We start from the raw sequence: 26,810 nt of genomic DNA, 5'->3' as shown, positions 1-26,810 counted from the left end.
CCAATAGCATGTAAACACAGATGAAAGGTTTTCTCCCTGAGAATAGTTGTCAGTTCTTAACATGAAAGAGTGAGACGCATTTTCACTGGGGGCAGGAACTTTGACCACTGTCCCATGAACGAGAGTGATTTAGCGGGATCACACGTTGGTGCCTTGCCTTAGTGCATGGTCACTTACGCGGGTGTCTGTTTTGGTTTACACCCAGGATGCTCCTTCCATAGAGAAGTTGTAACCCTTCCATTGAACTCAGGAGACTTCCTTTACACAAGCCAATGTTTCAGTTGACAAGGGGAACGTACCCATGCCTCTAATTAGTGAATATACTAGTAGCTTTTTCCTATCTATGATTTGAGCTGCGTTAGCCAAGGGAAAAATTTCCCCTTTTGTCTTCCCAGTTACTCCTCTCTAGTGAACTTCCTTACAGTCAATTCACAGGCCTTTCGGGTTGATCCGCTCATTTTTAAACGTTGACTGAAAATCTCCAAACAGTGTATTTAAGCTTTCTAGGTTAAGATAATGTCCTCAGAAGTTTAGCTTATAACCACTCTGAGGGGCCGTGTTCCCTCCATTGTCTTCTGGGGGTGCGTGGAAAGAACTCAGTGGTCAGTGTAACCTTTGGGTTTCTTTGGGAGGAAACAGGATCTTTGTTCTAGCACTTGACACTCACTACAGAACTATTAGGAGAGGACGAGAGAGAGAGAAACGCAGGTCTCCGTGCAAGATCGTGACCACTCTGGGCCAAAAGCTTAAAGTGTGTGTGTGTGTGTGATTGAGTTTATGTGTCAACGCGAGGGTGTTTTTGGATGAGATAACCATTCACACTGGTGAACTGTGAGTAACACAGATTCCTCTCCACAACGTGGGTGGGCCTCATCCAGTCAGTTGAAGGCCTGCATAGAACAAAAAGACCCGCGTCTGTCAGTAAGAAGGATTTACAGCTTCATCTGCACCATCTCTCCTGGATCTTGAGCCTGGTGCCAGCCCACACCGCAGAGTTTGGCCTTGCCAGCCTTTGCGGATCTGAGCGAATTCCTTATACGAAATCTCTTAGTGTACATATTCTACTGATTCCGTTTCTCCAGACGACCTGATGAGTACAGTGTGTCCTGCTGAGGCTGGCTCATTTGTGCAAGACTCTAGACTTTCAATCAGGCAGACCTTCTAGATGAACATCGATGGCCTTACTCGAAAACCCACCACCAAAACCACCCCTCCTGTCTTTCTCAGAAGCACCTTCTTCGTGTGCGTGCGTGGGTGCCATCTAGTGCCAGATGTAGGTACTGCAGGGTCCACTGCTTCCCTGGCGGGCAGGACCCCTTTCCTTCCCTAAGCACCTATGAGGAGACATGCATATTCATGTGCATCGTTCACTCTTTTATTCACTCAACAAACATCTAGTGAGGGCTTGCTTGTGCAGCAGATGCAAAGAGCAAGTGATGTCTCTGCCTCTCGGAACTCATAGTCTTGTTGGAGACAAGGAATGAAAGCTGGTGATCATAGTTACTGTTGCTCAGGGACAAGGGGGAAAGGTGAACAAGGAGTCGAGGCACGAGCCAGGGGGCTTTGAGGCCGGGCCACCATGCGATGGAGTGTTTACTCTGATCCAGGCATGGTGCTGGCTCTGGACATAGAAGGGTCATGGCCACTCCCTGCAGCAGCCTTCGGGCTGGTGGGCCCATTCTCCTTCCCTGCCTGCTTTCTTCACAGCCACTGCATCCTGTCATGAGCATAGATGTGTTGGCCAATAGCAGAAACTTCTATTCGAGTGACATTATCTCCTTCGATTTCCCGTCTTTATGCTTCAGGAGAGGTAGCCTCAGAGGCGAACAATGCCACAGGGAAGACAGTGGGTTTTGAAGGTTGACTGTCCAGGAGCAGATCCAAGCTCTGGAGATTTCCTTTTAATTTCCTTGTGTGTTCAAGACAAATCATAGTATTGCCCTCGTAGGGTCATGTTATGGGAATTCAATGTGATAACATGCATGGCCAGTCTGAGTTTTTTGGTGGCAAGCACCAGAAATCAAACTTCATTAAGTAGAGAGAGGATTTCTTGGAAAAGTATCAGATAGCTCACAGAATTGAGGGGGAGGCTGGGAGTGCTTCTGTTAGTTTCTATTTTCTCTTACGTTGTATCCTCCCAGTCCTTATGGAGGAGGGCAGGACTGCGTCCAGCTCTCAGGCGTATACTTTTCAGGTTGGTCCTCTAGGAAGAATCCGAATGTGTCAGCAAATCAGATTCCTGGGCAGGCATCCTGAGCAGCCTGGCTCAGGTCAGGTGGGGGGCAGGCCATAGTCCCCTGGCTTCCTGAAGCTTCCCTGCTGTGGCTGCAGGAATTATTAACCATGAAGTCTATTAAATCTACTGGTACTCCTTGCAAAGGTACAGCTCTGCATGGTGGGCTGTGCTGGTGCCAGTCAGGGTCCCACTGGGTCGGCTCTGTGAGTCCCGTCCTGGGCGAGGGACTGAGTGTCAGAGAGGCACCCCGTCTGCTTCCCAGGGGGGACCTGAGTCTTCCTGAAAGCCCCTGTGGCTGTCAGCCTCTGTGTCCTCCACGCGCTCATCGTGAGGTTTGGCTGGGCCGTGTAGCTCTGCCCTTGTGTCTTCTTCACAGCCCTGGCCTCCAAGGGCTCTGGTCCCACAGGAGCCACTCCTAGCCCGCAGCCATGAGCTTCCTGCTGGTGCACGCCCGGGATTTGTACAGGCAGGCCTGGCCTCCGCCCTGTTTGGCTATGACCATCCATAAACAGAGGACGGCCAGTGGCTGTCTTACAGGCACAGAGCACCAGGGATGACTTCCTTTTGTTTGCCAGAGTGTGGCAGTGGTTCTTTAAAGATCGGGGCCTTCACTCCTAAGCTCCTAGCAGTGCTCCTAAGCTCGGCTGCTGCTGAGGGCTGCCTTGTAGGGATGGGGTGAGAGGGTCCCCGAAGAAATCAGGGGCTGAGGTCGCGAGGGGCTGGGGCAGGAGTGAATCCCCTCTCTCCTCTGTCTGAGCGACTGCTCTGGGCAGGATTGACGAGAGGGAGGAGGAGGAAGCCCGTCCAGTCCTGTGCCTCCCTGCCGGGGTCCCTGCCCCCTGCCCTACTCAGAACCTCAGCATTTCAGCCTTTTCCCCTCAGCACCCATCCCCATCGTGGACTCAGATGTCCTCTGGACCTCGGGGGTGCCCCTCCAAGCCACAGACTTTGGTGTTGCTTTGTTGGAGGAGCCGCCTTAAGCTGATAGTGGTTACCACTTACTGAGCACCTGCTGTATGCAAGAACACAGGTGGGGCTGTTAAGCCTGACAAGCACGTGCAGCAGACCGAGGTCCACCTGGTCCCTGGGCTCTCCCTGTTTTCTAGCTGCTGCTGGAAGAATCCCTGCCAAACTCAGGCCCATTGGACAGACCAGCTAGCAGGAGTGTGGGGGCTGGGGGAGGCAGGGGCTATGAGGCTGCGCTCCCCTCATTTGAGGTCTGCTCCTCTGCCCCTGAGGCAGGCTGACTTGGCCCCTCTCCTGCATTGTCTGCGGCCTAATGACAGGCCTTTGCCCACCTCCCCTGTCCATTCTGTTCCGGTCTGGCCCGTGCTAGATGCTGAGGCTGCCTCCAGGAGGATAAGCTGTTGCCCAGAGACTCTCTGGGAGAGGCTGGCTCTCCGGGGCTCACCCCAGGGGGCTCTGGGCTTTGGAGAGGTTGCTGCTATCCTTTCTCCGGGGCCGGCAGCAGTGCTGAGCTGTGTTGGCACTCCACTGAGAGACTGGTCCACCCCCTTCCTCGACAGCCTATCTCCGGGCCTCGAGCACTGGAGTGGTTCTGCAGTCCCTTCTCTGAGGAGGCTCAGGGGTGTGTAGACCTCAGGGTGTGTAGGGCCTCAGGTGGCCCTAGCTGCTGGCTGTGGGTCAGTGGGGAAGCGTGCGGAGAGTGGCGGGGACCTTGGCTCCTCCCCTGCTCAGCGGAGCCGTGGTGATCACCGAGTGCCCAAGTCATTGCTGGTCAGGTGCTGTCGGTGCTTGGACCTGCGGGCTGATGGCCCGGGGAGGCACCTGGCATGGTGCAGGGGGAGTTGGGTGTGGGTGATGCGGGCAAGTAATGGCGCATCTGGGAGGCTTGGGATGAGCATCACTGACAGGCTGCCGGGTGACGCGGATGCCACTCTCCCTCCCCTTCTGCCCATGGCCAGAGGACAGAGCGAGACAGCCCATGCTGCTTGGGGTGATCATGGTCTCAGTGCCTAATCGGGGTGTGCTTATGATGAGGGGCTTCTTAGAGTCTGTTTATTGTTTTGTTTTGTTTTTTTAAGATTTTATTTATTTCACAGACAGAGATCACAAGTAGGCAGAGAGGCAGTCAGAGAGAGAGAGGGAAGCAGGCTCCCCGCCGAGCAGAGAGCCCGATGTGGGGCTCGATCTCAGGACCCTGTGATCATGACCCGAGCCAAAGGCAAAGTCTTTCCCCTGAGCCACCCAGGCGCCCCTGTTTATTGTTTTAATGGCAGATGACCAAGCTAAGATGCCTGAGAGGCTGGGTGGATGGGGGATGCTGGGTGCCCATCTCAGGGGCGAGTTCTCAGGGCTCAGCCGCTGTTCCTGTCTGAGTGGCAAGTGTGAGAGAGTGTGCATGTGAGAGACACACACAGGCAGAGAGACAGCGCAGCAGCATTCAGAGAGTGTGCATGTGAGAGACACACAGGCAGAGAGACTGCGCAGCAGCATCGAGGCCCTAGGCCCTAGGCTCTGTAGCAGCTCCTTTCATGGGGGTGAGGCTGCGGCACTGCGAGTCCTCTGCAGTATTCCAGTGACACGACAGAGGGGAGGGACCCCGAGGCTCTGTTCCCCATCCTCCCTGCCACAGTCCTCAGGGTGGACACCCAGGCTCTGGGCTGACGGGGTGCTCGGTGGGGGGATGTCCCAGTCCCAGCAGGGGTGAAGCTGGCTGCCAGCTCTGGGGCAGGGTGGGGGTGAACTGGGGCTGGGGCAGGGTCTGTGGGAACAGCAAGAATTAAGAAAGGATCTGACGGGCAGGGTCAGGCATGGAGCATCCCGATTGGGGCGGGGTGGGGGTCGTCATTTCCAGATCTTTATTCGATGCTTAAAAGTCAGGCACTGGGAAGACCTCACTGGGAAGAGACCAGTTCTTTTCCTGTTGGGGCTTAGAGGCTCATAAAGCTGGGGACTGTCCCCAGAGAGCATGGAGAAGTGGAGCCTTTGTCAGCAGCAGAGGACAGCCGGACAGCCCTGGCTGAGAGTGCCCACGACCACCGTCCCCGAAGACGTTTCCTGCCATCAGCTAAGGTTATAGAGGGAGCCCTGATGGGCCCTGATGGACCTGATGACCTCGGTTTTGTGTTCCTCTGTCTCTCTGGGCCTCAGTTTCTCCATCTGTAGAAGAGAACTTTGTCATTTGAGGGATTGTTATGAGGTTTAAACAGAATATACAAAAGTGCTCTAGAAGTTGGGGCATGCTGTGGAATTACAAGTTCCTCTTCTGCAGGGTGAGCCACAGCCTTCTTATTTCTGAGGCTTCTAGAGTCTTGCCATCTCCACAGATGAGAAGACTGAGGTCAGGGGGTGGCTGTCCTCTCTGTGCCTTGTCTTATGGGGCGTGACGCATCACCACCCAAGTCATAAAGCACGAAGAGAGGCCAGAGTGTCCCTTCTCCTCCTGATGGGCTGACGTGCATGGCGGAAGTCCAATGACAGATCTGGCCTCCAGGGTGGGAAACTTCCCGGTCACAGGGCACTCTGTTCTCTGCAAGACGGAGCTGCGACTGTCTTCAGATCCCTATCCCGGGTCTGGGTCAGATGGGGTGACAGCGTTCCTTGCTCTGCGACATCCTTGTGCAAATCAGATGCTTTCCCCCTTAGCCAATCCCCAATAAAATCAATAACACGCGTCCCAGCTTTCCCGGCCGGGACCGGGACCGCATTCATCTTTACATTTTCGCCACATCACTGGTTCTCGTGACAGCTCAAGATGTTTTCCTGCTTCTGAGCATCCTTTTTATGAAAAGCTTCTGAGCCCCACAGATGTGTTAACCAGCGGCCCCTCCGCACCCCCGAGCCTTTCCATTTTCCCAGCTCAGCCTCTGCCTCCTCTTCTCCCACAAGTCTTTCCACATCATTCATTTTGACATTTAAAAGTTTCCAAGCTTGTTTTGAAATGCCACAAAACTGCCTTTGTTATTTGCGGGCTTTGGAATGCTGGGAATCCCAGGGCACTGGGCAGGAGGGCCTCCCTGCCCCAGGCAGGGCAGGACGGGAGGGCGGGGCAGGACCAGGGGGCCTGATGTCCCTGCGCAGAGGTGGGCTTCGCAGGCGGAGAACAGCGCTGCTCCTGTCCCTCCCTCCTCAGGGCCACGGGCCTCAGATGCCTCCTGCTTCCCCGTCTTCTCTCATTCCCACGACGCCAGGCCCTAGTTTGGCTCTTCCCGAGGATCACAGGGTCACCCCAAGTATCCCGGTTGCTCAGGAAGAATATTCTTACTGATCCCATGGCAGGATTTCTTCACCTTCTGCTTGGTTCCTGCCCCTCACATGTCCTTCAGGGTTCAGGAGGGAATGTCAGGGAAGGCAAACCTGCCCACGTTTCGGTGTCCAGCTGCAGAGGCGATCTTCTTATGCGGGCCGGAATGCGTGGCTCGTTTTTATGAGATTTCACGTCCAGCTGGCTTTGGCCAAAGATGCCATTTTGCAAGCACGGGATGTTCTTCCTGCTATCTGCTAGTCTGGGCGGGGTGGGGAGGGCGGGCGGTGCTGAGGGCATGAGTGCGGAGGGGGTGGGCAAGCCCGGGTGCAGTGGTGCTGCGGGGCGAGCCCGGGCTGGAGCTGGCTCTGCAGGCGACTGGAATGCCATGTCTGACCGGGGGCTCCCCTCCTGGGCCTGTGCCTGAGCAGCACACAGCATTCCTTGCGGCCCGCGCCTTTTGGAGTTTCCAGAACTATCCAGGATTCTGCAGATGTGGCTGCGCCCCCAGTCTTAACGCGGAACCCACTTTCCAGTCCTGCTTTAGATAGCACTCAAACCAGTAAGACCCGCTTCCAGCTTCCTTTTCTCTAGCTGTTCCCAGGCTGTGGGTTCGCGGACTCAAGCAATTCCGCCCAAAAGGCAGGCGTGGGTAACTGCGTTTTACTTTGCCTCCTGAACACACCTGCACTCACATTCACGATCACTCTTCCTAAGGCAAAGCACATTTTATGGGCAGAAAAGGGAGCAAAATCAGAGTCAAAGACAGTGCTTACCAAGAAAAAACCAATCTCACATTACATCTTCACTGCGCGCCGGCGAGAAAGAGGGGCAGTGGGTGTTGCTAGTTAGGGAGCAGCATTTTTGAATCAGAGCTACTCATGCTTCTACAAGAGCTGACACGATTCTCTGGGGGTCTTGTGAAAATGCAGATTCTCATTCATCAGGTGTGGGGCGGGGGTGTTGCTTCTGGGTGAATCCAGCCCCTAGTTCCACCATTGCTTGGCCAGAGTGCGCCTTGTACCGCCTTGGAAACCGTCCTGTAGTTGATGCGTGCCAGTGAAATACAAAATTAGGTAAAAGGGTTATTTTGCATCAGTTTTCCAACTAGAGTCTCTGTTACTGTGTGGACGCAGGCAGGGCTGTCAGAGACCGCTGCTGTCCTGCCAGGGGGTGAGGGCAACCAGGCCCCCTTTGTAGCCCTGCCTGCTTGTCAGACTAATGGCCACTGGACAGTTCCCATCATCCCCCCAACCAGCCAGGCCCAGCACCCGCATGGCTAAGAGAGCTTGCGGGTTTCAAGCCCGGTTGCCTGGACTTTGCCGATGCCAACAGCCACCTGCCCCAAACTTCCACCCTCCCCTGCCGCCCCCTACCACGCTTCCACCTCCGAAGCCAAAATGAAAGCCCAACAGATGTGTGCTGGGAATCGAATGTGGCGGGCCTGGCCCATCGTGGATGTGGCATACTTGGGAGAGGAAGTCATGATTGGGTGGCAGTTTTGACCCTGCTGGTGTTGTATGCAAGTGGGATGGTGTGGACGCATCGTGGGGCACAGGTGTAGCCATGCACATGTGTGGGGTTGGGCTGGCAGGTGAAGAAGAGGGGTGGCATGGCTGGGCTTGGGACCCTGATACATCACTGTGAGGCCACAGTGGGACGTGCATTTGACTTTCTCACCCTGCACAGGCATACCTGACATCAGGGTTTACATAACAACACGCAGTCTTATTGCAAGTGAACACCCTTAAATTAAAAAAAAAAAATTATAAAATGCTGTTTCTGATCCACTAAATTGATTTCAGGGCCCACTCTTGAGTCATGACCCAGATTTTGACAAATACTCAAGTACCTTGTGAGCCTTTTCTAAAATGGAGACTAATCTAAAATTTTTCAATCTATTGTGGAGTGCAGAGGTCTTTAACGTGAGAAGATATTTAAAAAAATAATGCACTTGAAATTGTGAGATCTTAGCGAAGGGCATCTGTTTCTTTGGTGAATTTGGAACATCTAAGAAAATGGAAGAACGAATGAACTAGCATATTTACAAACACTTAAGTCCTTGGATGGAAGATTTCAGGACAAATAAATTAAAAAAAAAAAGTATTATTGGCAGGTGAGGTCCAAGTAGATACAAGTAACAAATGTGTTTTGAAATTAAGATTTATAGTAATAGGATAATATGATTGATTTATAAGGAAGTTTTGAATATATCAGTAATGGAAATGATGATAATGTCAATATTTACTGAGTCATTATATGCCTACTCTATTCAGCATTTTAATTCATAAGATGATCCATCAGAACTTGGTCTGTTTAGGAACTTCCCTTTATTTTCCAAAACAGAATGTGGCTCTGGGGAGATGAGGTGTATTGCTCTGTGTTGCTCTTATTTCTTAGAGCTGGGAAGAAGTCTTTTTGTTGTTCTTTTAAAGATTTATTTATTTAAGAGAGAGAGAGAGAGAGAGAGAGGGCAAGCAGGGGGGAAGGGGCAGGGGGAGAGGGAGAGGGAACCTCACACAGACTCCCTGCTGAGTGTGGAGCCAGACTCGGGGCTCGATCTCATGACTCTGAGATCATGATCTGCGCTGACACCAAGAATTGGATGCTCAACTGACTGAGTCACGCAGCACCCCCAGAAGCAGTTTTAGGATGGTCTTGTCCAGAGATTTTAAAGTTTTCAACAGGGGCAACACACCATCGGGGAACACAGGGAAGGTGTGGCGGGCAGCAGAAAGGGGCTGGTGCCCTGAGCCGCTCTGCTTTGGGATCCAAGAAGTCTGCCCCAGCTTGGACAGAGACCGAATTTGATCCAGTTGGATCCAGTTACAGATTCTGGGGAGGGGGCTCATACTGGCTCACTGTGTGCGGCCCACTGTCTTCTGGGTCTGGGGTCATGAAGTGTAAACACGGTGTTCGGGCCTCAACTCCACGGGCACGGTGGAGAGTCTCTGGGAGTCGTGGTCTGCGCAGATACCTCGAAATTGTGGAAGCCTTTGTTGAAATAAGATCTTGTCTGAGAGCCACACACGTAGGATGGGTAAAGACGAGTTGTTCTGGCAGCGAGTACGGGGACCAAAGTCCTACCAAACGGGCACCCCCTCTGCTGGAGCCTGGAAGTACAGTTTTGAAAACTATGGATCTATTTCTACCCCCTGTTTTTATAGAAAAATGAGGCTAAAAAATGGGGTCATCTCCTCTGAGGCGTCAAGGCTGGTCCCTCAGAGAAGATACCGCTGCAACCCGTGGCTGGGACCGGCACCAGGGCCCCAGCTCCTTGTGGAATGTCCACTCTGCCTCACTCGTCTCCTCATTCCCAGTACCACGAACACACCACTGCTGGGGAAGCCTTTTGTTTCTTTTTAAATTCCTCTTTTTAGAAAGAAAACCACTTTTGTATTTCTAAGGTGAGTCGATTTTCACTTGCAGAGTTAAAAAGACAAAAACAAAAACAAAACCCCTACACACAGGGCAGGTAAAGGGGCGCCAGAAGAAGACCCGTGTCCCCGGCCAGGAGGGTGGCTGGAGGGTGCCGGCAGGGCCCCCTCGCCGGACCAAGTCCTGCCCGGCACCCTTCAGTCCTCCTCCCTCCTTCAAACATAGGCAAGAGTCTGGTGGCCCAGACAGACAGGTTCTGGTCACCGACCTTGTGTCAGGTTGACAATGTGCTGTGGCGCCTCCCACGGGATGGGGACTTTCGCCCTCGTGCCTCCTAGCGATGCCTCACATGTGGGCAGACAGGCCCGACGAGGCAGCTTGCAGGAACGGGCTAAACTTGATGGCCCGTTTCCATGAGGGTCATCACATGTACACTCGGGGACATCGCCTCCCTCCTGCCTGGCGGGCCGCTCTGGGGAAGGGTGCTGGCCGGCTGCCGGCAGGTAGCAAGCAAAGCCCACGGCTCCTCCATCCACCAGGTCACGCAGGCTGTCTGGAGGCTCTGCCCTGCTTCTGCACGCAGGGCCACTTGATGGCACTGTTAGAACTGCAGAACAGAGGCTGCCTCCCTTGAAACAAGCCCCCCCACCCCATTCTAATCCTCTCCAAACTGTCATTTCCACCCACCTCCTTGCAAACAGAGGCAGAATAAAATCATTTCCTAGCCTGTTCCTGCTGGCACAGCCCCCACGCCTTGCAGCCCGTTACGGGCGGGGCGTGCAGAGTTAGTCCCCCTCTGCCCTCTCTCCCACCCCTGTGCTCCCCACCCTCCAGGCTACTTGCCAGGTCTGTATCCCTCTCTGTGTCTCCGGGGCCTCTGGGGTTCCAGGCAACCCACCAGAGGAGAAAGGGCCGTGACACGCTTCTAAGAACCTGGGGATCTAAAAGAGAAAGCAGTGGAATCCTTCTAGCCGCAGGAGTCGTTTTCTAGAAGCAAGAGGCAGTTAGCCGTGGGGGAGAGCAGAGGCTGCATGGAGAGGGGTCACTGGGAGAAGGTGCTCGGGCGGAATGGGAGGAATGTGCAGACCGTGCAGGAAACGGGCTCTCTGGGGCGGAATCTTGGCATTAGGTTGCACGGATTAAAGGCTTTCTGTTCTTGGCTTCCCAGCTGCCGCAGTGTCAAAATCCCCCTCGACCCACCGGGTCAAGGGTGGGTGGGGGCGTGGTCATCGGCGACCCTTGCCTTCATCCCTTGTTTTGGCCTCTGGTTCCCTGTTCTTGTGGCCACTTCCTCTTTCTCAGAGACGTGAGGCAGGGGGGACCACGAGCTAGAGAAGACGGGGAAAACGCCACTGCCCCACCTTGGCCCCCCGGACTTCGGGTCCGTCCAGCATAGAGCTACCCGTCGCCGCTGCAGCCTGCCTTCCCCAAGAGGAGGGAGAAAATGCCATTGCTTGGGAGGAATTAGCTGTGAGAAAAGCATTTTCCTCGAACAGTTACCAGGAAATACTGTTTTGATCGATACTCTCGGACATGCGGACATGTGCTGCCCTCCCGGCAGAGTTATCTGAAGGCTTGTTCAACCACGTCAATGCTGATGGGATGGTCCCCAAGCTCAGAGTGGCCCACACAGCACCGGCCATGGAGGCCTCTGGGTTTCCCCTCGGGGGGTGCCGGGTGTGCTCCCCACATCCAACCAGCCAACGCGACTTGGAGCGGGGACCCAAGCCCGCTCACCCGCCCAGCGGCAGGTGGGAGGTCATTCTCTGCTGACTCAGGCCCCGACTGGGGCAGGTGCATGTCTTCAGCCCCATGAGTAATACTGGCTCTTCATCTTCAAAGGGCCTTCCCAAGATTAACCAATTAGTCACCCCCAGGAAAGCTACAAAGCAGGCTATTATCATCTTCATTAAGCCAGTGGTGGGGGAGGGAGGCGAGTGGAGTCCCCACCCCAGGCTGGTGAGAGTCTGGGTTTGGGCGCAGGTGAGCTGTCGCTTGGGATGGCCCGGGGTGCCAGAGGGGGTGTGGCGAGGATGAACCAAGGACATTCTAAAGAGGAGGCTGGCGCACCTCAGTGGGCAGAAGTCGGGGAAGGCCGGGAGGCCCCAGAGCAGGGGAAGGGAAGGATTGGAGGGTCTGGGGCCCGAGCAAGGGTGTCTTGCTGAACCGAAGGTGAGTCGGTGCAAAGACAGGCTGACACGAGCCTGCGCACAGAGGGCTCCGCCGTAGTCCTGAACTTTCCAGAAACGGGGGCTGGTTCTGCCCCTTTGAGCCATCCAGATACTTGTGAAATGAGTCTCGGACCACTTTCCTTTTCACATCTGCGTGAGGCTTGTGAATGACTGAAAGTGATCGCACACGTGTTGCTGAAGCACCTGGCAGACCAGAAGTGTGATGTGGGGTGTTCGTCGGGGTCCCTGCTGGCCGTGGGTTTGTCCTCTTTCGGACGCATGAGGCAGGCTAGAGTGTCTCAGGAGGTAGGGCTGTGTCCTGGTGACGGAGTGAGAACGAAGCACCTTCTGGAAGCCAGACAGCAGAGCAATCCTTTCAGTCAACCCTGTCTGCAGCTGCTTTTTATAAACTTGGCATAAATATGTGCTTGGGAATGCCAGGACAGTGTATCTGGAAAATATTTGCTACCCTTCGAAAACACACAAGCGCGCGCGCACACACACACACACACACACACACGCTTGGAAAGGGGGGGAAAAAAGAAGCACAACAGAAATTGCGCATAATACAGAGTGGCTTCACTTGTGGTTTTTTTCCATTACTTCCTCAGTTCATTTTTCTGCTGCCAATTTTAGAAGGCCATAAGTCATAGTTGTTGTTAAACTTTGTCAGTTAAAATGTAACTCTAAGAACAAGTCATATGATATGTTGTAGCCAAATGGCCTTTTGGAGGGAAGTTGTGGAAGGCACAGCTCCCGAGTGAGTCCCGCTGTCCCCCGGTCTCCTCTGCTGGATGTTCGCTCTGTGCCCACCGGTCGTCCTGGCCCGCTTGGTCCCGGAGCTGTCATTAATGCCACAGCTCTAAAGGGCCACCTCCCAGAAGAAAGGTGACATGTTGAGTTCAGTTTCCAACATTTGCTTCATGTGACCCAGGAGCAAAATGTGGTCTCATTAAGGGTGATTTGTTACAAACCCCCTACTCTGCTCTTCTAGAAACAATGGGATCCACTTTCTTATAAACCTTGACCCGGTGGAGTCAGAAATTAAGAGGCCAAAAGGGAGGATTGGCTCTTGGAGGCTGGGAGTGCCCAACCTCTTCGCACCCGCACAGAGCAGCAGCAGACCCACGACTGGCAGGCAGCCCAGACCATGCCTCAGGGCTCTGGGGCCTCACGCTGGACTGGCGACCTTCTGAGGGCAGGGCCCTGGCTTTCCTCAGCCGTCCTGGTGTTGGAGGCAAGGCCAGGAGCACAGGCAGAGCTTACACATGCTTCTGCTTAAAACCAAGCTCAAAAGGGGCACCTGGGTGGCTCAGTGGGTTGGGCATCTGCCTTCGTCTCAGGTCATGATCCCAGGGTGCTGGGATCGAGTTCCATATTGGGCTCTGCTCCGCACCGGCCTGCTTCTCTCTCTCTCTCTCTGTGTGTGTGTGTGTGTGTCAAATAAATACAATCTTAAAAAACAACAACAACAATAACCGAGCTCAAAGACAAACACCAGCAGGGCTGTCTGCACAATCAGCCTGCAGCGGGGCAAGGCAGGGGTTGGGGGCTTCTCCTCTTTCCAGTCCTGTCTTCTCCCTGTGCTGCTGTGCATTTTCCTTTCCTCAGTCTGACTGTCCACAGAAGGGGTCTCAGAGGAGAATGGGGGAAGTCATGGTGGGTATTAGGGAGACTTTGTCAGTAGCCAGGCTCCTCAACTGGGAGGCAGGGTGTCCTCTTCATGAGGCCATAGCAGAACCGGGACTGTTGTTCTGAGAAGCAGATCACTGCTTTCATCCATGAGCCCATCCAGGAAGTTATGGGAGAGACTGACAGCTCTGATTCCAGACTCTACCCCTGACTTGCCATGTGACTTTTGGGGACAAGCAGGGCCCTCGCAGTTGCTGAGTGCCCATCCACTGCGTGGGGTGGTGGTGGGGGAGACATGCTCCCCATACGCTCCGTGTAGTACCTCATTGGGACCGCAAAGGCCACTCCATTGCCTGGTGGCGAGGTCCTCCGGGCCTCGGTGCTGGCTGTTGGAGGGAGCTGGCGCCCCAGTCTCAGAATGAAACCCTGTAGGTGCTAGCCTGCTCCAGACTGCCCCCTCCCTTGTCATTCTGGCCCTTCTTTCCTCTTGCAGGGTGGGAGGCTCTTGCTCATTTCTTCATTCCTTCATTCACCCGCCAAGTGCATACCACGGGGCTCCTGTGCTCAGGGCTGTGCACGGCTGCCACATCCGTCAGTGAGCAAGGAAAGTCCCTGTCTTCATGGTGTTTGCACCCTCGTCGGGGAGACAGGCCGATGGATGTGAGCCAGCTCCTCCCACAAAGAGCTTTGCGTAAGATGCTGACTACAACAACGGAGAGGAGGAACAGATTGCTAAGAGAGCACACGACAGGCAAGATCGCTTTGCTGCAGGAGCAGCCGAGGTGCCCTTGGATTTGCTGCTTAACCTCCTAGAGCCTGACCTGTGGAATGGGCACATCGCCACGGGCTTCACAGAGCTGCTGTGGGAAGTGGGGAAACTGATGGATGTGGAAAAGCACTTTGACAGGTGTGGCTGCTCCCAGAAGTCTCCTGGGTCCCTAGTCATCCGGCCCCCGCTCCCACGTTCTGCCCTCTCTTCTGGATAAACCGACTTAATAGTCCAACCTTGGCTGGACAAACGCGAAAACCCATTCCAAAAACAACTGGCCTGAAAACCATTTTCTTGGGAGGGAGGTGGGGAATTGATGTGCATCCAGATCCTTCGGCGCGGGTTCCTTGCCAAACGCTGTGTCTTGCGGCGACCTGGAAAGAGCACATGGGGGGGACAGGTTCCAATCGCCCTGCCATGTGTGCTGCATACTGAGCACCGCTCTGCCCTCTGGCCACAGCTTCTCACATGCTCCCTCTGCAGAGACATATTTAAAAGACTCAGGAAATGAACTCACATTTTTCCCCCTCCCCCTCCTTTTCCAGAACAGTGCGGCCTTCCTGGAAGAAAGCAAACAAAAACAAGTGTGACTGTTTAAAAAATTATTGGAAAACCCGTTCTGAACACTCTGGCCTTGAGTGGCTCTCCTGGGCAGAGGATGCGTCACCTGCTGCTTCCCTCTCCCCTCACCGCTCCCCCGAAATCTGTGGGGAGGGGGTGGGGCAGCGTGTGGCCTTGAAGGAGGAGGGAGCTGACTCTGGAGGCAGCCCCATGACCAGGCCCTCTCGCACACCCGTGTGCACCTGACATGCACAGACACAGAGGGCAGCCCACGTGTGTGCCCCTGAAATCAGAGAATTCTCTGCCTCCAGAGTGCAAGCCGGCTTCTGCCCTGAGTGTGGGGGACTAGTTTGGGTTTCTATGGGGGACTAGTTTGGGTTTCTAGGTGTTCTCTTTTGATTTGCAGCATCCTTGGCACTGTTATTAGTAACCCCGTTGGCCAGGCGGAGGCTGAGGATGAAGCCTTTTCACTGCAGCCATCTGGTCAGATGCTTTCTCTTTGATGAGGGAGGAACCTTCGCCGTACTTCAGCTGGAACGCTGCCTCCCAATTAAGGTGACAGCAGATGCCAAACGGCCAGGTCTTCGCAGGAGCAGGATGCTGGGCCAGGCTCGAGAGCGTGGCTGGGCCGGGAGGGAGCCTGCCTCGCGGCCTGATGGTGCCAGCGCGCAGGGACGCGGCCCGGAGAGCCTCCGTCAGGTGCAGACCGGCGGGGCTGGCTCCGCTCAGGTTTTCCACTGTCGGGCGGTGACAGCGATGCATCACAGACACCCTCAGGAGACGCTCCTCTGCTTTCATAACAATGAAGGATTTTTTTCCTCTGACTCATCTTCAGAAGATCCCCCCCCTCTTCATTTGAAAATAAATATAATTAGTAACAGCAGACGTACTGTATATAGCCAGCCCTTCCTATCCCGGAGAGCTATAATTAAATGTACATGCTGCCTGTCGGTCGCTGTCGGCTAGAGGCCTCGCCATCCGCTCTGGGGACGCGGTGGCCCTTGGGTGGGTGCTGCAGAGAGAGAGGCCTGTCAGGGCTCTGCGCCCAGTGCCAGGAGGGGGCGGGGTGGCGGGAAGCAGATGCACAAGGTGGGCTGAGTGGACGTTGTCCCCTCGCACTGCCCCGGCCTGGGCTTGTCTCCGTTCTCCTCCTCAAGCTGCTCGGGGCAGCCGGGGGTAGGCCTGGTCGGTGCGGGGGCGGTGCACACCCCCTTCTGCCCCCGCCTGGCAGAGCCGAGGGAGAGTTGCCAGGTACGGTTGTCATGGCAACGTGGTGGCCGCTGCAGGCTGCTGCGGGCGAGGGGCACCTGAGCGCCTGCAGGTTAAGATCTGCTCTCTCCAGGCTAGGAGCCAAGACAGCGTCCTTTGTTCCCAGCTCCTGCTGGAGCTGCGGCCCCGCCCCTCGGTGGTGGGAGCTCAGACAGGTTCTCCCCAGGTAACCCTCCGCTCTCTTTCCGGACAAAAGGGCAGCCTGGGCGTCTGGTGGCCACCGTCCAGGCCCACGGAGATCTCATATTCTGCTGAAATCAGTGGGCTGGGCAGGCCCAGGAATGTGTACACACACCTTGTGGGCATATTCTGGGCCTGTGGCAGGGCCAGCGAGCTTGGTGAGACAGGCTTGGTGACACAGGGGAGGCTGCGCGCCTCCTGCCTCCTGTCCCTAGGGCGGGAAAGGCGGGGACCGGATGACTCGTTGGCCTGGATTGAACGCAGCAGGCGTCATCCGAGCCACAGGCACCTTTACCCAAGTTGCTCAAAGTGTTTTCCGAGCAAACAGTTGTTTCATAACACCCGTGAGAAGTAGGTGGGGTGACAAAGCATTCTTTGTCCCTATCTTACGGATGGGGAAATTGAAAAGCTTGTCCATCCAGGTGGTGAGGCCAAGAAAGGAGGAAAGGAGCTCTCCCGCCCTGGGCTCTGGGGCGCAGAGGGCTGGGATCTCCGCCTGGCTCTCCAGCCAGGACGTGCTGTCGCCAACTCCTGGGGGGTCCTGGGCTGCGGGGGCAGGCCCATTGGAGAAAGAGTCCAGAGGTGGAGGCAATTTGAGGCTTCTCCCTCCGCACCGAGGGGCCTCCAGGAACTCAGTGGCTGGCCTGTGGTCTGAGGTGTTGACACTGGCTTTTGGGGACCTGGAAGGTGTCTGTTGGCTGGAAGTCATTGCACCCTCAGAGGTGGTCAGCAGATCCCATTTGAGCATCCTGTGCTGGCTCAGGGATTATGGTTCCGGGCACCAGGGGTACAGTGGTGAGCGAGCACCCAGGGCGCCTGGTCTGTGGAGCTCGCAGGAGATAGATAATCAACATGGAATATTAAGGAGAAATCATTTTGGAGAGTGCCATGTGCCATGAGGAAAGTACAGATGGAATGTGCCTGACACTGGCTGGAGGGGAGGCTGGAAAGGGGGGCAGCCTTACAGAGGAGGCAGGGAAGGCATCTACAGGGGCTCAATCCCACAGGAGGAGGAGGAGCTGGCCCCGGATGATCATTTCAGAGGGAGGGGACAGCTGTGCTGTGAGTCCGAGAGGGCAATGAGGGCGGCTTGTCCCAAGGTTAAGGAGAAGGATGCAGCTCCTGGATAGTGGCCAGAGGGGGGACACGGAGACCTGGTCATGGGCCATGGGGCCAGCTGTGATTCTGGAGGCAAGGGCAGGTGGTGCGTGAGTCAATACCTCTTGGAGAGGAAGCCCCGATGCCTTCTTGTGAGGAACTTGATGTGGGGCGCCAAGGAGAGGGTAATGAAGGCTGACTTGGAGGTGTTTGCTTGGCCTGGAGGACCGACCGCTGTAGATTAAGGCGGGAGACTGAGGAAGAGCGCATGGAGGGGAGACATGAAGAGGCTGGTCTTGGACGTGGGGAGTTTGAGATGCCTGCTTCCAGGTGGCTATACCTGCGGTGTGGGCGTCAGCATTCCTAAAGCTCTCCCTCTCAGACCTCGGAGAAGAAGGATGGTGGGTTCCATCGAAGGATGGCAGACTCTGTCGCAGTGTGTCCCGAATTCACCTGTGCCTCCCAGCTCAAGGGAGCTCAAGGGTTAGCTCAAAACTAACCCTTGTCAAAGAGGAGGAGACTCCTGCTCTCTGAGCTGGAACAGGTCTCTGTCACGGTTGCTTTATGACATGGGAAGCAGACCAGCCAGGTGTATAGTTGTCCCTCTTATTCGTGGGGGATATGTTCCAAGAACCCCAGTGGGTGCCTGAAACCGCAGACAGTACCGAAACCTATATACACGCCATCTTCCCCCATACATATGTACAATACGGTTTAACAATAACTGGTAATAAAATAGAGCAACTATAGCAATACACTGTGATTCAAGTTAAGTGAATGTGGTCTCTCTCTTGCAAGATATCTTATTGTGCTGTACACACGCTTCTCGTGATGACATGAGATGATAAAATGCCTGCCTGGTGAGAGGAAGTGAGGGGGATGACGTAGGCATTGTGACCTGGCATTCGGTTACTCTTGACCCTTTGGATATACTATCAGGGGGATCATCTGCTTCCCGACCGCGGCTGACCACAGGTAACTGAAAAAGAGCAAAATCACCGATAAGGGGGACCTTCTGCCCATGAGGTGGGGAGGTGGGGAGCAGCGTTCAGTGGACCCGACTTGCTTGTCCCTTTCCATCCAACTCCTGGCCTTCCACAGCCAAATCCTTGGTCATTTGCCCTTGGGTGCCATAATTAGGCTGATCTTACGAGCTATGGGTCTTGCCTGTCTTTTGGTTGGTCAAATGGAATGGTGGAAGTTAGCAGTTTCTTTTAAGAAGGGGCATTTGAAGAGGATGGGCCCATGTGGTCACTGACCAGGGAGGGGTCCCCTAAGCAGAGGGGCTAGGACTCTTTGTGGCCACTGACTTGGCATGTGGCTTTGAAGAACATGTTAATGTGTACCCCACAGTATAAGCTGAAAGCTACAGAAAGGATTGCATCAGAGAAGACAGCCCAAGCCCCCTGTTGGACACACCTACTCTGTTTCACTACAGAGTCAACTCAGAGCCATTAGTGTGATGGAAATTCTAATTCTGGGTCTCCAAGGAATTATTATTATTATTTTAATTAATTTTTTAAAAAGTAGGCTCCATGCCCAGTGTGGAGCCCAATACAGGGGCTTGAACTCCTGACCTGAGCTGAGACACAAGTCCTATGCTTAACTCACTGGGTCACCCAGGCTCCCGTATTATTTTTTAAAGTAAGATCTATGCCCAACATGGGGCCTGAACTCCCAACCCGAGAGCGAGAGTTGCACACCCCGCCATCTTGGATTTTACAAGGAAGTTTCGGGTGTGCTGAGAACATTGTCTAGTGAGGTTGTCTTTCCGTGTCCCAGAAACAGATTCAGGGATATCCGTTCTCATACCCCAAGAACTCCTTGGGTGAAGACCCAGAAGCTCGCTCATTTGGACCCACTTCTCAGGGGATGGAATCACTATCGTTTGCAGGGGGCTTTCAAGCTCACCAGGTGCTTTCAGGGCCCTTTGCTCATTCGATACTTTCCATGACTCAGAGCATTACTGGCAGTTTGTCAGTGCAGATGCAGCAATTAAGAGAGGTCAAGTTCTTTGTCCAAAGTCACACACAAAGGGAGATCTGAGAATTAATCCCAGTTCTGCGGCCTCCTCCACTTTTCCAAGTCCTCGTTGTTGCACCTTTGGTGGCAGGGGGCCAGGGTGGTTCTGGGCACCTTGACTGACGTGACTGTGAGTGTGGTAAGCCCAACCCAGGTGGTGCTTGGAATTCCCTGAGCTGGCTCTTAGGAACTTGTTCTGCTCACAGAGGGCTGTGTTGCAACTGGACCAATGGATGAGAAGGTTGGGACGGACAGCCATTACTTCACCAATGTGAGTCAAGGTCATTTGTCACCTCAGGAAGCACGCAGAGCTGCGACACTCCGCAGAGAGGTGTGCTGCTCCTGAGCCAAGCCCGCGTGTGGCCTGGCACCTTTCCCATGGGGCAGGGAGAAGGGGAGCTTCTGGAAGGGAGGGTGTGCCAGAGCCCTGGGGAACTTGGTCATACCTGACTCAGCCCCTCTTCTGAGAAAGGAACCAAATACCATGTGGGGTTGCACCCACGAGCTGGGGTAAGGATGTCAGGACACAGGAGCCATCAGCAGGAGCTGGCTGACTGCCATCCCTGGCTGAGACCTTTTGGATACTGTGACAGACATGATTGGAAGGTCGGTAGCTCCTGACCCTCCTGTCACCTGAGGAAATCAGGCCACTCTGAGCTATATCAGAGTGTCCTCTTAGACTCCATCCCTCTTCCCTAGTTTAGCAGGTGGTACTTGTTTTTTTTTTTTTTTTTTTAAATGAGGGGGTCCAGAACTTGTCCGTTTACAGTGCCATTCGTCAAAGTGCTGTGCCTCAGAGGAAGACGCCCGCAGTGGTGGGGACCAGGCCCAGGGGTTGCGGCCTGGACATTGCTGCCAGCGTTCTGGGCAGTGCATGCCCATGTTTGCGGAGCAAGGACGGTGCCTTGTTTTGCTGGGCCTTCCGTCGTATGTTGGCAATGTTGGCCTCCATCAAGGCTTCCTTTTGGGCTTCCTTTCTCAGGGCAGCAGCACCGAGTGTGCTTTGTAGTTCGTTACTCAGGCCTCAGCTCAGGCGTCCCTCCCCGAGAGAGGCCGATATTGATGTTCCCCTGGGCACTTCGCACGACCAGGAACGACGTGTCCGGTTGCTGGCTTGCTTCTGCTGCCCCCTCTCACTAAAGTGCAAGCTCCATGAGGATGGGACCATGCTCAGTTCTGCTCACTGTCACACCCTCAGCATGACACACAAGATCTGTCCTTTGAAGGAAAGAAGGAAGGAGTGCAGCCAAGTCATTGATGCAGAGGTGGGCACCCAGAGGGGCAGGTCCATCCGAGCAGATGCTTCCAGGTACCATCGCCAGCATGGGGCACACTGGGCTGCTGGACCCCTGCGGGCTCCTCCTGGGTTGCGCGGTCATTATCTGATGGCTGAGTGAGTCATGCAGATGAGTCAACAGCGGACTGGGAGGTCAGGCGTACTCCAGCCTCAGAAACTGCACGTGTCCAGAGGACGGAGGAGCCCAGGAATGTGTTTTTCGTTGATGTCAACCCTGCTGCAGTAGACCACACCTGCTTCTTGACCCAGGAACGTGGGAAAGAGAAAGCCATGGCTTGGCTTAGAGCTGGCAGCCGAGCTGGTAATAGTAGAAGAATGCCCTGCTTCTGATTCAGAGCGGGGAGGGGCTCTGGTGCCCTGCCACGGCCCCAGGAGCACAGGGTAAGTCCCTCCATGGCTCCCTGCCCTTCCCCATCAACGTCTTGGCGAGTGGCTTGTTCCGACAAGTACTCACTTTAGGGATGGAACAGCCTCTCTTTTGTCCAAAACCTTCCTTTGAGTTAAAGCTGTACAAAGAACCCTTCGAAGAGGAAAGTGATCGGGTTGGGAAGAGGAGACCGTGTCACATGTGGGCACTTGAGTCCTGAGCTTCTGCCCCGAGACTCTGTCCTTTGCTCCTCCTGTGCTCACAACATACCATGCCTTTTGGCTCCCAGCCTGGGTGGCACCCAGGGAGGCAGTCACATTCCCTGGAATCTTCTTCCTTTCCTCCCCACTCCCCCCCTCTTGCTCCCGGTTTCCTAAGAGGACGTGGCAACGGAAGCAGCAGGCTTCTGGAGCCCAGAGTCGAACCCTTCCTGGAGATCGTGACTTCACCATGAAAACTTTTCAGGCATAGAAAGCAAGATTCCAGAGCAGCACAGTCTGAGGTGACAACGGCACAATTTCCTGAAGGGCTAGGTTTAGCTCTGGGACACTGGAGTGGGAGCGAGTGACCTGCTTCCCACCGTCCACCACCCCGCAGTCTTCTCCCTTGCCCCAGTGCTGCTGCCAGGGAGGGGCTGCCTTGCTACACTCAGGGCTAAGCATTGGTATTACCTGGGCCATGTCATTCTTCCCTCACAGTGCCACTGTGCTGTTGGTGCTGTCATTACCTTATAATTTGCCCTGGAGTGTGAGCCCGGGGCAGTGGGCCCCATCTGTATAGCACCTGTACCATCCTGTAAAGCGGGGGGCATTGGATGGATGGACTCAACACCTACTCACACACCCCATACCCTCTGTAGGAATCCTGTTCCCAGCTCGTGGTGGTTTAAGAGCCCGTGGCTGTGGGCTCTCCACTTCGGATTCAACCTCCACACCAAAGATTTTGTAAATCCCAGTTGGTCAAATGAGCAGTTTTATTCATGCCTTGAATCTTTTAAAATACTGGCTATGTTTATTTTTTCTTGCCTCTTGTTCTTTCAAGCTTGAAATTTCTCAGCACATCAGAGTCTTCAAAATGCCCTCAAACTCCTGTCTCCAAAGGCATTTTTACTTGGCTCTGCGTGGTGAGGGATGCTTCTCCTTCAGGAGGTTCAAGTTTGTTTTCGGCTCTTGAGTTTGGTGGCGTTTGTGAGAACAGAAACCAAGACAGCGGCCTTTTTCTCAGATGAGCAGCACTTTATCTTACATTTTCATGGATTTCAGTTATTCCAAGTAGGGATGGCCAAGGTCTACGTGATCTTTGATGCCCAGTGGTTTTATCTGCTGAAACCTGCTGTTTTTATGGCTTTGAAAAATCTCAGTGGAATTATTCAGCATGCCCAACCCAAGAGGACTGTTTGCCCCATGGCGGTTGGTGTACAATCAGTAATGCATGTACCATATGGGGAGAGATGACCATATGACACTCAGAAGGAGTTTGCCTTTTTCAAAAAAGATTTTATTGATTGATTGAGTGATTGAGCGTGCAAAGGGGGTAGGGTGGGGCAGAGGTAGAGGGAGAGAGAGAGAGTCTCAGCAGACGCCCCGCTGGGCACAGAGCCTGAAGCTGGGTTTGATCTCACGGCCCCTGAGACCCTGACCTGAGCTGAAACCAAGAGTCAGGGGCTCACCTGACTGAGCCACCCATGTGTCCCTAGTTTGTCTTTCTAAAGATTCTCTTCCCTGGTCACTTAAAAAAATCACCTAATTACCTAGATAGCCACTTTTCATAGCAGAGAACAAAACCTAGTTCTCGACTTCTTGCCCTGCTTTGTCCCAACTTACTGCATTGCCTTGGCCTGCACCCACCTGTGTATCGATTGCCCCAGGACTGAGAATGAGCCGCCTCTCCTCTGCGTGGCCAGCCCGTTCGCAGGTATCCTGGTCACCTCACGCCTTGGGGGCACCCTCTCCACCCTCCACCCTCCCCCCTGCCGTGGCGCTCTCACATCCCGAGGAAATGGACTGTATGACCCCGCGGGAGCCTCACTCTTCTCCACACAGTTAACTGTGCTACCCCCGGACTCGTCCGCACTCCCTCGCCTGCCTCTCCTCCCCAGTGCCACTGACAACATTCCTGCTCAGGTTGTATCTGACCGGTTTCGCCCTTGACACTCGTTTCAGGTGCATGACGGATGCCTCCGCAGCACGTCCCCCAGACACCTCAGATTGGAGAGGGTAGGAATGATCTCACCATCTTCCTCCGTAAGTGCACTCATCTTCCAGGATTTCCCGTGTCAGATGGGGGCGCTCCAGTCTGTCCGGAGGCCTGCGACAGCAAACCTGACCTCAGCTGGGACTCTGGCTCACCTCTGGCTTCTGGGGCCATTGGGCTGAGCTCAGTGCCCCAGTCTGGGCCCACATCTCTCCGGTCTGGACGATGCACTGGATGATACATTAGTCTCCTTACTTGAATCTCTTCTCCCTTGGAACTGTCCAGATCAGTGAGAGTGGGAAACCCCTCTGTAGACATGCCTCTGTGACTCCAGATTCGTTGGGAGTCCCACCCGAGCTTCCAGCAGGGCGTGTGAAGCTGGACCCCATCGACTGGGCCCCCTGTCTTGCCACTCTGGGATCTAGGAGGACTGAGCAGCTTCTGTCCCTGGCATTGGCATCCCGGTCGCGTGTGCTGCCTTGATAGGTATGGGTCCTTTTGCCAGGGACGCTCCTGACTTCTCATCTGCCTGACAAACCCCTTCATCCTGCAGAACCCTCACCCAGTGTCACCACAGCTTCCTCCCATGACGGATTCTGCCACAAGGCAGACTCAGTGGCTTGCAGACCTCGCTCGTTTTCCCCATTCCTCTGTGGTCGTGACTGTTTTTCTGTGGCTCTTCTTCTTCAGGCAGGAACTGCCTCTGTTCGGCCCGCTTCCCAGCACAGTGTACAGCACGAAGTAGACTCTCACGAAACGTGCTGAGAGCTGAGACCTCAGATACTCTAGGCAAATACCAAGAAGTGGTCCTGAGGCCTCATCCCAGCTAATGATGGCCGAAGAGGAAAATCCGACAGGGACCCAAGGGACGTCCAGAGCTCTTCTCCCCTTTGCTGGGGCGGCTGACTGCTCTCACATTTCCTTTTTTGGGCAGAAGAGCTGAGCTCGATTTGGCTCTGCCATTTACTGACCCTGAACCTCTTGGAACGTCAGTTTGCGGAGGGAAGTGAGGATCCGATAGGATGACGCGGCTGGCCGGGAGCAAGAAGCGAACGGAGGGGGCGCTGGGGTTCTCTTCATGCCTGTCAGCACCTGTCCTCTCTCTGGGCGACACTTGCGAGTGTGCCCTGGGCCCCGCACACCCGCAGAGCTGCCATCCCAGAGTCGGGGGTGCGGTTTGTGTGCGATGGGTGAGCCCCCCCAGCAGCTGGGGGAGGTGATGGCTTTCTTGGGGGATGTGTCTAATGTGGGATGTGTGATCAGACCGCAAAGGTGAGCCCACAGAGGGGCTCCATTTTGGTTCTGTGCATGTGTTCACAGCTCCCGGGTGGGAGCGGGTGGCATTGGGAGTTGGGGAGATGGGTGGGGTTGGGGGTGGGGGCCGCCGTAGAGCGCGCAGGCCTCCCTCCTATGCTCCTGCGGGGGTGGGCACACCGGGGAAGCCCAGGCGCTGGTCATGCTGTTAGCCCCAGCCCCAGCCAGCCCACGAGGGAGCAACAGCTCCAGGAGCCACGTGACACCTGGGCGTTTGGCCGAGAGCGGGCAGCGTTGGCCAGGAGCACACATCAGTGGGCCTCGGGGTCTCCATTGCCATCCCGAAGAACGCCTGAAGGAGCTTCATCCTGAAGCCCGTGTGTGTCACTCCTGAGATTAGCTAACCAGGGGACCTATTGCTTATACTTCCTGAGTCCTCAATCTTTTTTTTTTTTCCCCAGGAAGATCCCTATAACCCGGTCATAAAGTACACCACGTGTGGTGTGCCACATGCCTGTGCACATCCCCTACTCCGTTCTGCAGGCGCAGATGGCTCCCAGGCAGCCATCACCTTCCGCTGACTGTCCTCCTCTCGTGGGGCTCGCAGGTGGCTGTGGCCTCACTCCCTGACCCCGCTCTGTCTGCAGGATAGACTGTGTCCCTTTGTCCGTCCATTTGTACACACTCCCTTGATCCCTCCTGCCCCAGGTGTCACTGAGCACCTACTAGGCCAGACACTCTGCTCGGCCCAGGTGGGAAACCTGGCGGTCCCCACCTTCCAGAGCTTGGGAGAAACCCCCGTGGGGAGTGAGCTAAATGCTGTGGAAGAGGAGATCGTGGGCGGTCAGTGCAGAGGGGCTCAGCTCCTTTCACGGAGGACACACAGGGCATCTGGTCTGTCATCAATAAGTAATAAAATACTTATTATACTTATAGATCTACTCGGCACGACTGAGGATCTTCTGGGAGCTTTCTAGATGTGAAACTCTCGGTGCCATTATTATCATCGAAAGCCCCTAATGACCACACATACTAATGCAAACATAATATCCCTCGTTTTTTGGTTGCACTGTGGCTCAGTGAGATTTTTGCAGACCAGCCGTGGTGTACCAAAAGACCTTTCTTTTTTATGCCATCTTCTGGGCAGCCCAGGGAAACAGGAGCACTGGAATAAAGGTGAGATGCAGCCTGGGAATGGCCCCAGGTGCACCTCACCACCGCCTCACCTGGGTAAACAGACATTTGCATATCAATGTATGGATTACAGACTTCCTTTTCTCAGGCCTAGGAGGTGCCCAGTTACACACGCAGGGGGACCCTCTGCCAGCCCAGCGAGTTCTCAAATCCCCTGCAACATGAGAAACTGGGCCTCAGGGTCCTCAGAGCCCCAGGGGCCAGCCCTGCATAGTGATTCCTATCTGCTTTCCCTTAAAGGAGGGGATTCGGCTTTGTAACTCACCCTGCCTTCACATGCGGCCCGGCCTCCGGTCTCAGAAGTGGCGCTGGCTTCTGCAGGAGCCGGCCAGATTCTGCAATTACCTCTGAAGCCAGTCGTTACAAAAAGCCCGGTACTCAGAGGGGAAGAAAGGCAGCTTTCATAATCACTGATGAGCTCACCAGGTACGGATGGAACTTTTCAAACGGGCCAAATTAAATAGCAGGCCTTGGGCTCGGGGCCTCGCAGCGCGGCTGTGAGGAGCAGGTGGGACGAGTATCGGATGTGTGAAGTGCAGGTGACAGGTAACCAGATCCCCGCAGCGGAGTCATGCGTGTGATGCGCTGTGGGAAGCTGTGTTGGGGTTGGGGCGGGGGGGGGGGGCAAAGCCACGCCCCCTCACCTGTCCGCAGAGGGGCCAGCAGCTTAACCCCAGCCTGCTCCCGCAGGACTGCCATTGGCCACTTCGAGTCCATGAAAGTTGATATAAATCAGTGCAATTTCTGCAGCAGCACTAATTAACCCGCGGGAACCCCGCTGGAGCAGGTAGTTTCGGGAGAAATGGCGCTGGAGATGCTGGAGGCAGATTAGCGTTTTCAGTGTGCGCTCAGTTCCAGCTCGTGACCATGAGAAAAAAAAACAACCCTCATAAATTCGGTCACTACGCGGGAGAAATCGACTTTGTTTCGATGGAGGGCCGGGGATACTGGTCCGCTTTGAGGGAGTGTAGGGAAGCCTGGT

The 26,810-nt window shown here is 54.8% G+C and overlaps 1 long non-coding RNA gene across 1 annotated transcript; it reads left to right on the top strand.

The window, feature by feature from the left end:
* The first annotated feature begins 13,393 nt into the window (after nucleotides 1-13,393).
* LOC123393918 lies at nucleotides 13,394-25,569 on the top strand. Its single transcript, XR_006608751.1, has 2 exons — nucleotides 13,394-21,201; nucleotides 23,350-25,569. It is a non-coding gene; the product is annotated as an uncharacterized LOC123393918 (long non-coding RNA).
* The last annotated feature ends 1,241 nt before the right edge of the window (nucleotides 25,570-26,810 follow it).

The sequence above is a fragment of the Mustela putorius genome, unplaced genomic scaffold (assembly GCF_011764305.1).
Source record: "Mustela putorius furo isolate JIRA1106 unplaced genomic scaffold, ASM1176430v1.1 tig00001075_pilon_pilon_pilon, whole genome shotgun sequence".
NCBI classification, from domain to species: domain Eukaryota; kingdom Metazoa; phylum Chordata; class Mammalia; order Carnivora; family Mustelidae; genus Mustela; species Mustela putorius.
This window is presented reverse-complemented; position numbering and strand designations above follow the sequence as displayed.